Source organism: Denticeps clupeoides, unplaced genomic scaffold (genome assembly GCF_900700375.1).
Source record: "Denticeps clupeoides unplaced genomic scaffold, fDenClu1.1, whole genome shotgun sequence".
NCBI classification, from domain to species: domain Eukaryota; kingdom Metazoa; phylum Chordata; class Actinopteri; order Clupeiformes; family Denticipitidae; genus Denticeps; species Denticeps clupeoides.
Window position 1 is genome coordinate 6122 of NW_021629980.1, and position 12025 is coordinate 18146.

The 12025-nt window shown below is 33.8% G+C and overlaps 1 pseudogene; it reads left to right on the forward strand.

Annotated features, from left to right (window-relative positions):
- The first annotated feature begins 10792 nt into the window (after positions 1-10792).
- LOC114778910 (nuclease-sensitive element-binding protein 1 pseudogene) lies at positions 10793-11792 on the forward strand (annotated as a pseudogene).
- The last annotated feature ends 233 nt before the right edge of the window (positions 11793-12025 follow it).

Genomic DNA, 12025 nt, shown 5'->3' on the forward strand with positions numbered 1-12025 from the left:
CTGACAAAACTGATTTAAAAAACAACTAAAGTCAGAAGTAAAAAAAGTGGAAAAACTGACAAAACTGACATGTTTTTTTTCGACTTTGTCATTTTTTTTCACTTTTTCTCTTCTGACTTTTGTCATTTTTTGTCATTTTTTTTACCTTTTTACTTCGGACTTTTTTTTTTTTTCGACTTTGTAGATTTTTGAGCATTTTACAATTCCAACTTAGTTGAATAAGCGGAAAAAATGACAAAGTTAAAAAAAAACAAGTCAGAAGTGAAAAAGGGAACTAACTGACAAAACTGATTTAAAAAACAACAAAAGTCAGAAGTAAAAAAAGTGGAAAAACTGACAAAACTGACATGTTTTTTTTTCGACTTTGTCATTTTTTTCACTTTTTCTCTTCTGACTTTTGTCATTTTTTGTCATTTTTTTTTACCTTTTTACTTCGGACTTTTTTTTTTTTCGACTTTGTAGATTTTTGAGCATTTTACATTTCCAACTTAGTTGAATAAGTGGAAAAAATGACAAAGTTAAAAAAAAACAAGTCAGAAGTGAAAAAGGGAAATAACTGACAAAACTGATTTAAAAAACAACAAAAGTCAGAAGTAAAAAAAGTGGAAAAACTGACAAAACTAACATGTTTTTTTTTCGACTTTGTCATTTTTTTCACTTTTTCGCTTCTGACTTTTGTCATTTTTTGTCATTTTTTTAACCTTTTTACTTCGGACTTTTAATTTTTTTTTGACTTTGTAGTTTTTTGAGCATTTTACAATTCCAACTTAGTTGAATAAGTGGAAAAAATGACAAAGTTAAAAAAAAACAAGTCAGAAGTAAAAAAGGAAAATAACTGACAAAACTGATTTAAAAAACAACAAAAGTCAGAAGTAAAAAAGTGGAACAACTGACAAAACTGACATGTTTTTTTTTCCGACTTTGTCATTTTTTTCACTTTTTCGCTTCTGACTTTTGTCATTTTTTGTCATTTTTTTAACCTTTTTATTTCGGACTTTTAATTTTTTTTCGACTTTGTAGTTTTTTGAGCATTTTACAATTCCAACTTAGTTGAATAAGTGGAAAAAATGACAAAGTTAAAAAAAAACAAGTCAGAAGTGAAAAAGGGAAATAACTGACAAAACTGATTTAAAAAACAACTAAAGTCAGAAGTAAAAAAAGTGGAAAAACTGACAAAACTGACATGTTTTTTTTTCGACTTTGTCATTTTTTTCACTTTTTCGCTTCTGACTTTTGTCATTTTTTGTCATTTTTTTAACCTTTTTACTTCGGACTTTTAATTTTTTTTTCGACTTTGTCGTTTTTCGAGCATTTTACAATTCCGAATTAGTTGAATAAGTGGAAAAAATGACAAAGTTGAAAAAAAACAAGTCAGAAGTGAAAAAGGGAAATAACTGACAAAACTGATTTAAAAAACAACAAAAGTCAGAAGTAAAAAAAGTGGAAAAACTGACAAAACTGACATGTTTTTTTTTTCGACTTTGTCATTTTTTTCACTTTTTCGCTTCTGACTTTTGTCATTTTTTGTCATTTTTTTAACCTTTTTACTTCGGACTTTTAATTTTTTTCGACTTTGTAGTTTTTTGAGCATTTGACAATTCCAACTTAGTTGAATAAGTGGAAAAAATGACAAAGTTAAAAAAAAACAAGTCAGAAGTGAAAAAGGGAAATAACTGACAAAACTGATTTAAAAAACAACAAAAGTCAGAAGTAAAAAAGTGGAAAAACTGACAGAACTGACATGTTTTTTTTCGACTGTCATTTTTTTCACTTTTTCTCTTCTGACTTTTGTCATTTTTTGTCATTTTTTTTAACCTTTTTACTTCGGACTTTTAATTTTTTTTTCGACTTTGTAGATTTTTGAGCATTTTACAATTCCAACTTAGTTGAATAAGTGGAAAAAATGACAAAGTTAAAAAAAAACAAGTCAGAAGTGAAAAAGGGAAATAACTGACAAAACTGATTTAAAAAACAACTAAAGTCAGAAGTAAAAAAAGTGGAAAAACTGACAAAACTGACATGTTTTTTTTTCGACTTTGTCATTTGTTTCACTTTTTCTCTTCTGACTTTTGTCATTTTTTGTCATTTTTTTTACCTTTTTACTTCGGACTTTTTTTTTTTTTTTCGACTTTGTAGATTTTTGAGCATTTTACTATTCCAACTTAGTTGAATAAGCGGAAAAAATGACAAAGTTAAAAAAAAACAAGTCAGAAGTGAAAAAGGGAAATAACTGACAAAACTGATTTAAAAAACAACAAAAGTCAGAAGTAAAAAAAGTGGAAAAACTGACAAAACTGACATGTTTTTTTTCAACTTAATCATTTTTTTCACTTTTTCGCTTCTGACTTTTGTCATTTTTTGTCATTTTTTAACCTTTTTACTTCGGACTTTTAATTTTTTTTTCGACTTTGTAGATTTTTGAGCATTTTACATTTCCAACTTAGTTGAATAAGTGGAAAAAATGACAAAGTTAAAAAAAAACAAGTCAGAAGTGAAAAAGGGAAATAACTGACAAAACTGATTTAAAAAACAACAAAAGTCAGAAGTAAAAAAAGTGGAAAAACTGACAAAACTAACATGTTTTTTTTTCGACTTTGTCATTTTTTTCACTTTTTCGCTTCTGACTTTTGTCATTTTTTGTCATTTTTTTAACCTTTTTACTTCGGACTTTTAATTTTTTTTTGACTTTGTAGTTTTTTGAGCATTTTACAATTCCAACTTAGTTGAATAAGTGGAAAAAATGACAAAGTTAAAAAAAAACAAGTCAGAAGTAAAAAGGAAAATAACTGACAAAACTGATTTAAAAAACAACAAAAGTCAGAAGTAAAAAAAGTGGAACAACTGACAAAACTGACATGTTTTTTTTCGACTTTGTCATTTTTTTCACTTTTTCGCTTCTGACTTTTGTCATTTTTTGTCATTTTTTTAACCTTTTTATTTCGGACTTTTAATTTTTTTTCGACTTTGTAGTTTTTTGAGCATTTTACAATTCCAACTTAGTTGAATAAGTGGAAAAAATGACAAAGTTAAAAAAAAACAAGTCAGAAGTGAAAAAGGGAAATAACTGACAAAACTGATTTAAAAAACAACAAAAGTCAGAAGTAAAAAAAGTGGAAAAACTGACAAAACTGACATGTTTTTTTTTTCGACTTTGTCATTTTTTTCACTTTTTCGCTTCTGACTTTTGTCATTTTTTGTCATTTTTTTAACCTTTTTACTTCGGACTTTTAATTTTTTTTTCGACTTTGTCGTTTTTTGAGCATTTTACAATTCCTACTTAGTTGAATAAGTGGAAAAAATGACAAAGTTGAAAAAAAACAAGTCAGAAGTGAAAAAGGGAAATAACTGACAAAACTGATTTAAAAAACAACAAAAGTCAGAAGTAAAAAAAGTGGAAAAACTGACAAAACTGACATGTTTTTTTTTTCGACTTTGTCATTTTTTTCACTTTTTCGCTTCTGACTTTTGTCATTTTTTGTCATTTTTTTAACCTTTTTACTTCGGACTTTTAATTTTTTTTCGACTTTGTAGTTTTTTGAGCATTTTACAATTCCAACTTAGTTGAATAAGTGGAAAAAATGACAAAGTTAAAAAAAAACAAGTCAGAAGTGAAAAAGGGAAATAACTGACAAAACTGATTTAAAAAACAACAAAAGTCAGAAGTAAAAAAAGTGGAAAAACTGACAAAACTGACATGTTTTTTTTCGACTGTCATTTTTTTCACTTTTTCTCTTCTGACTTTTGTCATTTTTTGTCATTTTTTTAACCTTTTTACTTCGGACTTTTAATTTTTTTTTCGACTTTGTAGATTTTTGAGCATTTTACAATTCCAACTTAGTTGAATAAGTGGAAAAAATGACAAAGTTAAAAAAAAACAAGTCAGAAGTGAAAAAGGGAAATAACTGACAAAACTGATTTAAAAAACAACAAAAGTCAGAAGTAAAAAAAGTGGAAAAACTGACAAAACTGACATGTTTTTTTTCGACTTTGTCATTTTTTTTCACTTTTTCTCTTCTGACTTTTGTCATTTTTTGTCATTTTTTTTACCTTTTTACTTCGGACTTTTTTTTTTTTTTCGACTTTGTAGATTTTTGAGCATTTTACAATTCCAACTTAGTTGAATAAGCGGAAAAAATGACAAAGTTAAAAAAAAACAAGTCAGAAGTGAAAAAGGGAAATAACTGACAAAACTGATTTAAAAAAACAACAAAAGTCAGAAGTAAAAAAAGTGGAAAAACTGACAAAACTGACATGTTTTTTTTCAACTTAATCATTTTTTTCACTTTTTCGCTTCTGACTTTTGTCATTTTTTGTCATTTTTTAACCTTTTTACTTCGGACTTTTAATTTTTTTTTCGACTTTGTAGATTTTTGAGCATTTTACATTTCCAACTTAGTTGAATAAGTGGAAAAAATGACAAAGTTAAAAAAAAACAAGTCAGAAGTGAAAAAGGGAAATAACTGGCAAAACTGATTTAAAAAACAACAAAAGTCAGAAGTAAAAAAAGTGGAAAAACTGACAAAACTAACATGTTTTTTTTCGACTTTGTCATTTTTTTCACTTTTTCGCTTCTGACTTTTGTCATTTTTTGTCATTTTTTTAACCTTTTTACTTCGGACTTTTAATTTTTTTTTGACTTTGTAGTTTTTTGAGCATTTTACAATTCCAACTTAGTTGAATAAGTGGAAAAAATGACAAAGTTAAAAAAAAACAAGTCAGAAGTAAAAAGGTTAAAAAAATGACAAAACTGATTTAAAAAACAACAAAAGTCAGAAGTAAAAAAAGTGGAACAACTGACAAAACTGACATGTTTTTTTTCGACTTTGTCATTTTTTTCACTTTTTCGCTTCTGACTTTTGTCATTTTTTGTCATTTTTTTAACCTTTTTATTTCGGACTTTTAATTTTTTTTCGACTTTGTAGTTTTTTGAGCATTTTACAATTCCAACTTAGTTGAATAAGTGGAAAAAATGACAAAGTTAAAAAAAAACAAGTCAGAAGTGAAAAAGGGAAATAACTGACAAAACTGATTTAAAAAACAACAAAAGTCAGAAGTAAAAAAAGTGGAAAAACTGACAAAACTGACATGTTTTTTTTTTCAACTTTGTCATTTTTTTCACTTTTTCGCTTCTGACTTTTGTCATTTTTTGTCATTTTTTTAACCTTTTTACTTCGGACTTTTAATTTTTTTTCGACTTTGTCGTTTTTCGAGCATTTTACAATTCCGAATTAGTTGAATAAGTGGAAAAAATGACAAAGTTGAAAAAAAACAAGTCAGAAGTGAAAAAGGGAAATAACTGACAAAACTGATTTAAAAAACAACAAAAGTCAGAAGTAAAAAAAGTGGAAAAACTGACAAAACTGACATGTTTTTTTTTCGACTTTGTCATTTTTTTCACTTTTTCGCTTCTGACTTTTGTCATTTTTTGTCATTTTTTTAACCTTTTTACTTCGGACTTTTAATTTTTTTTCGACTTTGTAGTTTTTCGAGCATTTTACAATTCCAACTTAGTTGAATAAGTGGAAAAAATGACAAAGTTAAAAAAAAACAAGTCAGAAGTGAAAAAGGGAAATAACTGACAAAACTGATTTAAAAAACAACAAAAGTCAGAAGTAAAAAAAGTGGAAAAACTGACAAAACTGACATGTTTTTTTTCGACTGTCATTTTTTTCACTTTTTCTCTTCTGACTTTTGTCATTTTTTGTCATTTTTTTAACCTTTTTACTTCGGACTTTTAATTTTTTTTTCGACTTTGTAGATTTTTGAGCATTTTACAATTCCAACTTAGTTGAATAAGTGGAAAAAATGACAAAGTTAAAAAAAAACAAGTCAGAAGTGAAAAAGGGAAATAACTGACAAAACTGATTTAAAAAACAACTAAAGTCAGAAGTAAAAAAAGTGGAAAAACTGACAAAACTGACATGTTTTTTTTCGACTTTGTCATTTTGTTTCACTTTTTCTCTTCTGACTTTTGTCATTTTTTGTCATTTTTTTTACCTTTTTACTTCGGACTTTTTTTTTTTTTTCGACTTTGTAGATTTTTGAGCATTTTACTATTCCAACTTAGTTGAATAAGCGGAAAAAATGACAAAGTTAAAAAAAAACAAGTCAGAAGTGAAAAAGGGAAATAACTGACAAAACTGATTTAAAAAACAACAAAAGTCAGAAGTAAAAAAAGTGGAAAAACTGACAAAACTGACATGTTTTTTTTCAACTTAATCATTTTTTTCACTTTTTCGCTTCTGACTTTTGTCATTTTTTGTCATTTTTTAACCTTTTTACTTCGGACTTTTAATTTTTTTTTCGACTTTGTAGATTTTTGAGCATTTTACATTTCCAACTTAGTTGAATAAGTGGAAAAAATGACAAAGTTAAAAAAAAACAAGTCAGAAGTGAAAAAGGGAAATAACTGACAAAACTGATTTAAAAAACAACAAAAGTCAGAAGTAAAAAAAGTGGAAAAACTGACAAAACTAACATGTTTTTTTTCGACTTTGTCATTTTTTTCACTTTTTCGCTTCTGACTTTTGTCATTTTTTGTCATTTTTTTAACCTTTTTACTTCGGACTTTTAATTTTTTTTTGACTTTGTAGTTTTTTGAGCATTTTACAATTCCAACTTAGTTGAATAAGTGGAAAAAATGACAAAGTTAAAAAAAAACAAGTCAGAAGTAAAAAGGAAAATAACTGACAAAACTGATTTAAAAAACAACAAAAGTCAGAAGTAAAAAAAGTGGAACAACTGACAAAACTGACATGTTTTTTTTCGACTTTGTCATTTTTTTCACTTTTTCGCTTCTGACTTTTGTCATTTTTTGTCATTTTTTTAACCTTTTTATTTCGGACTTTTAATTTTTTTTCGACTTTGTAGTTTTTCGAGCATTTTACAATTCCAACTTAGTTGAATAAGTGGAAAAAAATGACAAAGTTAAAAAAAAACAAGTCAGAAGTGAAAAAGGGAAATAACTGACAAAACTGATTTAAAAAACAACTAAAGTCAGAAGTAAAAAAAGTGGAAAAACTGACAAAACTGACATGTTTTTTTTTTCGACTTTGTCATTTTTTTCACTTTTTCGCTTCTGACTTTTGTCATTTTTTGTCATTTTTTTAACCTTTTTACTTCGGACTTTTAATTTTTTTTCGACTTTGTCGTTTTTCGAGCATTTTACAATTCCGAATTAGTTGAATAAGTGGAAAAAATGACAAAGTTGAAAAAAAACAAGTCAGAAGTGAAAAAGGGAAATAACTGACAAAACTGATTTAAAAAACAACAAAAGTCAGAAGTAAAAAAAGTGGAAAAACTGACAAAACTGACATGTTTTTTTTTTCGACTTTGTCATTTTTTTCACTTTTTCGCTTCTGACTTTTGTCATTTTTTGTCATTTTTTTAACCTTTTTACTTCGGACTTTTAATTTTTTTTCGACTTTGTAGTTTTTCGAGCATTTGACAATTCCAACTTAGTTGAATAAGTGGAAAAAATGACAAAGTTAAAAAAAAACAAGTCAGAAGTGAAAAAGGGAAATAACTGACAAAACTGATTTAAAAAACAACAAAAGTCAGAAGTAAAAAAAGTGGAAAAACTGACAGAACTGACATGTTTTTTTTTCGACTGTCATTTTTTTCACTTTTTCTCTTCTGACTTTTGTCATTTTTTGTCATTTTTTTAACCTTTTTACTTCGGACTTTTAATTTTTTTTTTCGACTTTGTAGATTTTTGAGCATTTTACAATTCCAACTTAGTTGAATAAGTGGAAAAAATGACAAAGTTAAAAAAAAACAAGTCAGAAGTGAAAAAGGGAAATAACTGACAAAACTGATTTAAAAAACAACTAAAGTCAGAAGTAAAAAAAGTGGAAAAACTGACAAAACTGACATGTTTTTTTTCGACTTTGTCATTTTGTTTCACTTTTTCTCTTCTGACTTTTGTCATTTTTTGTCATTTTTTTTACCTTTTTACTTCGGACTTTTTTTTTTTTTTCGACTTTGTAGATTTTTGAGCATTTTACTATTCCAACTTAGTTGAATAAGCGGAAAAAATGACAAAGTAAAAAAAAAACAAGTCAGAAGTTGTGGAAGGAAAATTTAGTAGGCCCAGACACTCCACGAAATTTAGTAGGCCAGACTCTCCACGTGTTTCACCTTTGGTCATGGAACAGTCAGAAGACAACTGTGTATCTTAGGTCTGACCTTGTTGATGCAAAAGTTTGACGCAAAAACTAGACATAAACTGATAAAAGAAAGGTTCTGTGACGTTGATGGGCGCCACTGTCCAAAGTGGTGCGAGCTTGCTTTTCGACCTTGTACACCCCAGATGTATAAATGCTTGTGAACTGTAATCAAGTGGGGGGGATGTTCTCTTGTGGGTCCCCCCGTGCGCGGTAAAATAAACTTGGATAATCAATTCAGTTGACTTCCTTTATTGCAGCTCCCCAGACGGCAGAATTTCCACCACAATTGGCGTCACGAACAGGATCCGCGTGAGTCCGCCAGGACATGGCCGGAGTGGCTAGTCACCCTGGGTCACAAAGATCCATCTCCAAAACCTCGTCTTAGAGTTTCGGAGTGACTGGGACTGCGGTCAGTGTCCTTGGCCGATTCCGCCGGGATTTTTTCTCTTTTCTGTCGTCTGGGGACACGAACACGGTGAGCTAAAATATTCCACCTCTCAAACATTTAATGAAAACTGCAGAATTTAGAAGATTAATAAATCCAAAATCAAATTGATAAGGGGAATTGCATATTTGCTTTATTCTGTAGTCAACTGAGTTGATCCAACTAAGCGAGTGTCACTTTTTATTTTGTTTAATAGAGGTTAAGTCCTCTGAGTAAAACGATCTTGGAGATCGAGTGTGAAATAAAAGTGTGAGCCTTCTTTACAAGATAAAAAAAATATTAGGTAAAAATATTAAGTAATATTTCAATCAGTGTGAGTAATAAGGCAAGAGCACAAAGGGAAAACATGAAACGGGAAGAATTGTGAGCCATTAGTTATCTGTGAGCTCTCTTAGCAAGAGCAGTTGTTTTCGTTGGGCTGTGAATTCCCCGAGCAAACTCGAGAAAGCTGTGTGCGTAAAAAATGGGAAATAAAAGTGGGAAAAGTGACACTCCTATTAGTCCCGAAACTAAGTTAATGATACAGATGAAACAGAAATATGGTGATGATGTGTGTAATCATCTGGTGGACTGGCATGAAAATTACGGTTTTCCTGCGGGTGGGTCTCTTAGTCAAACTCAGCTAAAAAAGCTGAAGGAGGGGCTAGAGGGTAGCAGGCAAAAAATACTGCAGTCAAGTAAAAGTAAAGTAATTCGGAAAATGCTTATAATGGAAGACTGTTTTAAAATATGGGAAGCAGAGGGCGACCGAAGAGACAAGATAAACACCCAGAACGCTCTGACTGCGCTGACTGTGGGAAAGAAAACAACAGGGGAGACCACGCTGAACCTTGATACAAAAAAAAAAATCTCTGATACTGCACCTGCCTCGTTGTATCCGTCATTACAGGGCGCACGGGTCGACCTGAGTTTGGACTCCACCCCTCCGCCCTACCCCCAACAGCAACACCCACTGGAACAGCAGCAACTCCCGCTGGAGAAACCGTTACAAGAACAGCAGAAACCACCACAGCATGATGGCGTCACTGCTTCAACTTCAGAGAAAAAAACCACCACCAGAGCAGCCGCCCCATATTCTCCACCCAAGACCCGGTCTGCCACCACATCTTCTGAACCATCAGGACCCTCAACTGCAACTCTCCCCATGATTCAGGTCGCTGGGACAGGGGGGCCTACATTTGTTTACAGACCATGGACAACGGAAGACCTTCTGAACTCTTCCAAGCATCTCCCAAATGCAGATCGAGGGGGTGCGGCCCTGTCCAGAGCCGTGAACGATTTCATCAGAGAATTCACACCGACATCCACCGAAATGGCCCGAGTCCTGCTAAGGCACATGACCCCTGCGCAGTATGGTCAGCTACGTGAACATTTCACTACCCATCATCAGCCCTGCACCCCTGGTTGGGCAACTGCTGATCAAAATGACATTGGTGCAGTGCGGGGGGATGCAGACTACAGATGTTGGGCTGAAGGACTTGTGACCGCGATCGCTGGCAACTTTCCTACTGCCTGTGACCTTTCTAAAATCAGCACGTGTGCTCAGCAGCCTTTGGAGTCAGCAGAAGATTTCTTGATTCGACTCCAAGTTGTGTTTGATGACCACAGCGGCCTTGCTCGCCCCCATGATTACCCTGGACAAGGTATGACACCCTACGAAGCGCTCCTGAAAAATACCTTCATTGATGGCCTTCTCCCCCCCCTCAGTGAAGCAACAAAGACTTCCTGCATCATGTGGGCAGATGCTTCAGTGCGTCTCGCTGAAGTTCTGCGCCATGCGCGCCACACCCAGGCCAGACAGGCGGAAGCGAGGATCAAAGAAGACAACAAAAACAAAGATTCAACCCACAGGGCACAACTGGCTCTGTTGCAGCATGCTGCTGCCAACTCCACTTCATATCGCGGACCGGATGTGTGCTTCAGGTGTAACCAAAGGGGACACTGGGCACGAGATTGCACCAAAAGATGGAGAGGACAGTGGAGACCACGAAGCGAGGAACAATCGGACGTGTGCTTCAACTGTGGCCAAAGCGGACATTGGTTACAAGAATGTCCCAATGAAGAAAGAGGATGGAGCAGAGGACATGGTGTTCCCTATGGCGAGAGACGTGGACACAGAGGAGAACACACCCATCATGAACAATCCCAAACAGCCTGACTGGTGAAGCGGGGCGGAGCTCCAAACGAAGGCGCGGCTGCAGCCCTGAAGGAGGCTCCAACCAAGGTCATGCACACCCACACAGACACACTCACACACATTCCAACAAAGGTCCTGGGGACGGTGAAGTGGTTCAACGTACGCAATGGCTACGGTTTCATCAACAGGAATGACTCAAAAGAAGACGTTTTTGTACACCAGACTGCCATAAAGAAAAACAACCCAAGAAAATACCTCTGCAGTGTTGGGGACGGTGAGACTGTGGAGTTTGATGTCGTTGAAGGGGAGAAGGGTGCCGAGGCGGCCAATGTCACTGGCCCAGGGGGGGTCCCAGTCCAGGGCAGCAAATACGCCGCTGACCGGAACCGCTACAGGCGGTACCCACGCCGGAGGAGACCCCCACGCAACTACCAGGATAACTACCAGAGCGAGGGGCGGAAGAAGAGAGAGAGCCAGGAAATTGGTCCTGAGGGGGTCGCACAGCCACAGCAACACAGAACTTTGTTCCCTGGCAGGCGGCGCTATCCACCGTACTTTGTCCGCCGACACTATGGCAGCCGCCCCCCATATACCAGCGCACCACGAAAGGAAATGACAGAAGGAACTGAAGGTGATGACAACCAGGGTGGTCCAGACCAGAGCAAACCAATGAGGCAGAACTACTACCGAGGCTTCAGACCAAGGAGTCCCCCACGTCCCAGACTGGTGAGGGAAGGCGAGGAAGACAAAGAGAACCAGGGCGAAGGCAAAGAGAACCAGGAGCCCCACCAGCGGCGCTACAGATGCAACATCAACTACCGCCCAGACCACCGAACCTCAGGATGGCAAAGAGAGCAAGGCAGCCGAAACATCCGCTGAGAAAACGTCCGCTCCCAAGGCTGAGCAGGGCGGGGCTGAATAAACACTGATTTACCATCGCTACCATCGTCCGGTAAAGTCAACAAGAAGAAACATCAAAGATCTGAGCAACAAGAAACAGATTTGACTTGACAATCGTCTAAGCTTGCAACATGCATTTGACCAGATTACCACCAATTGCCTGCAGAATCTATGCAGACTTGTTCTTTTCCATTATTTTTAGGTGACAGTTAAACATTTTGGGGAAACGGCAGATGGCTTTCTAAATCGGTCTTAAGTTTTTACACCAAATGGTTTTTAAAGGGAAAAATAATTTGATATTTGGTCTGTTTTGAAAAAAAAAAAAAAAAAAAAAAAAAAAAAAAACTTGGCCACAGGAATAACTTGTTGTTACTT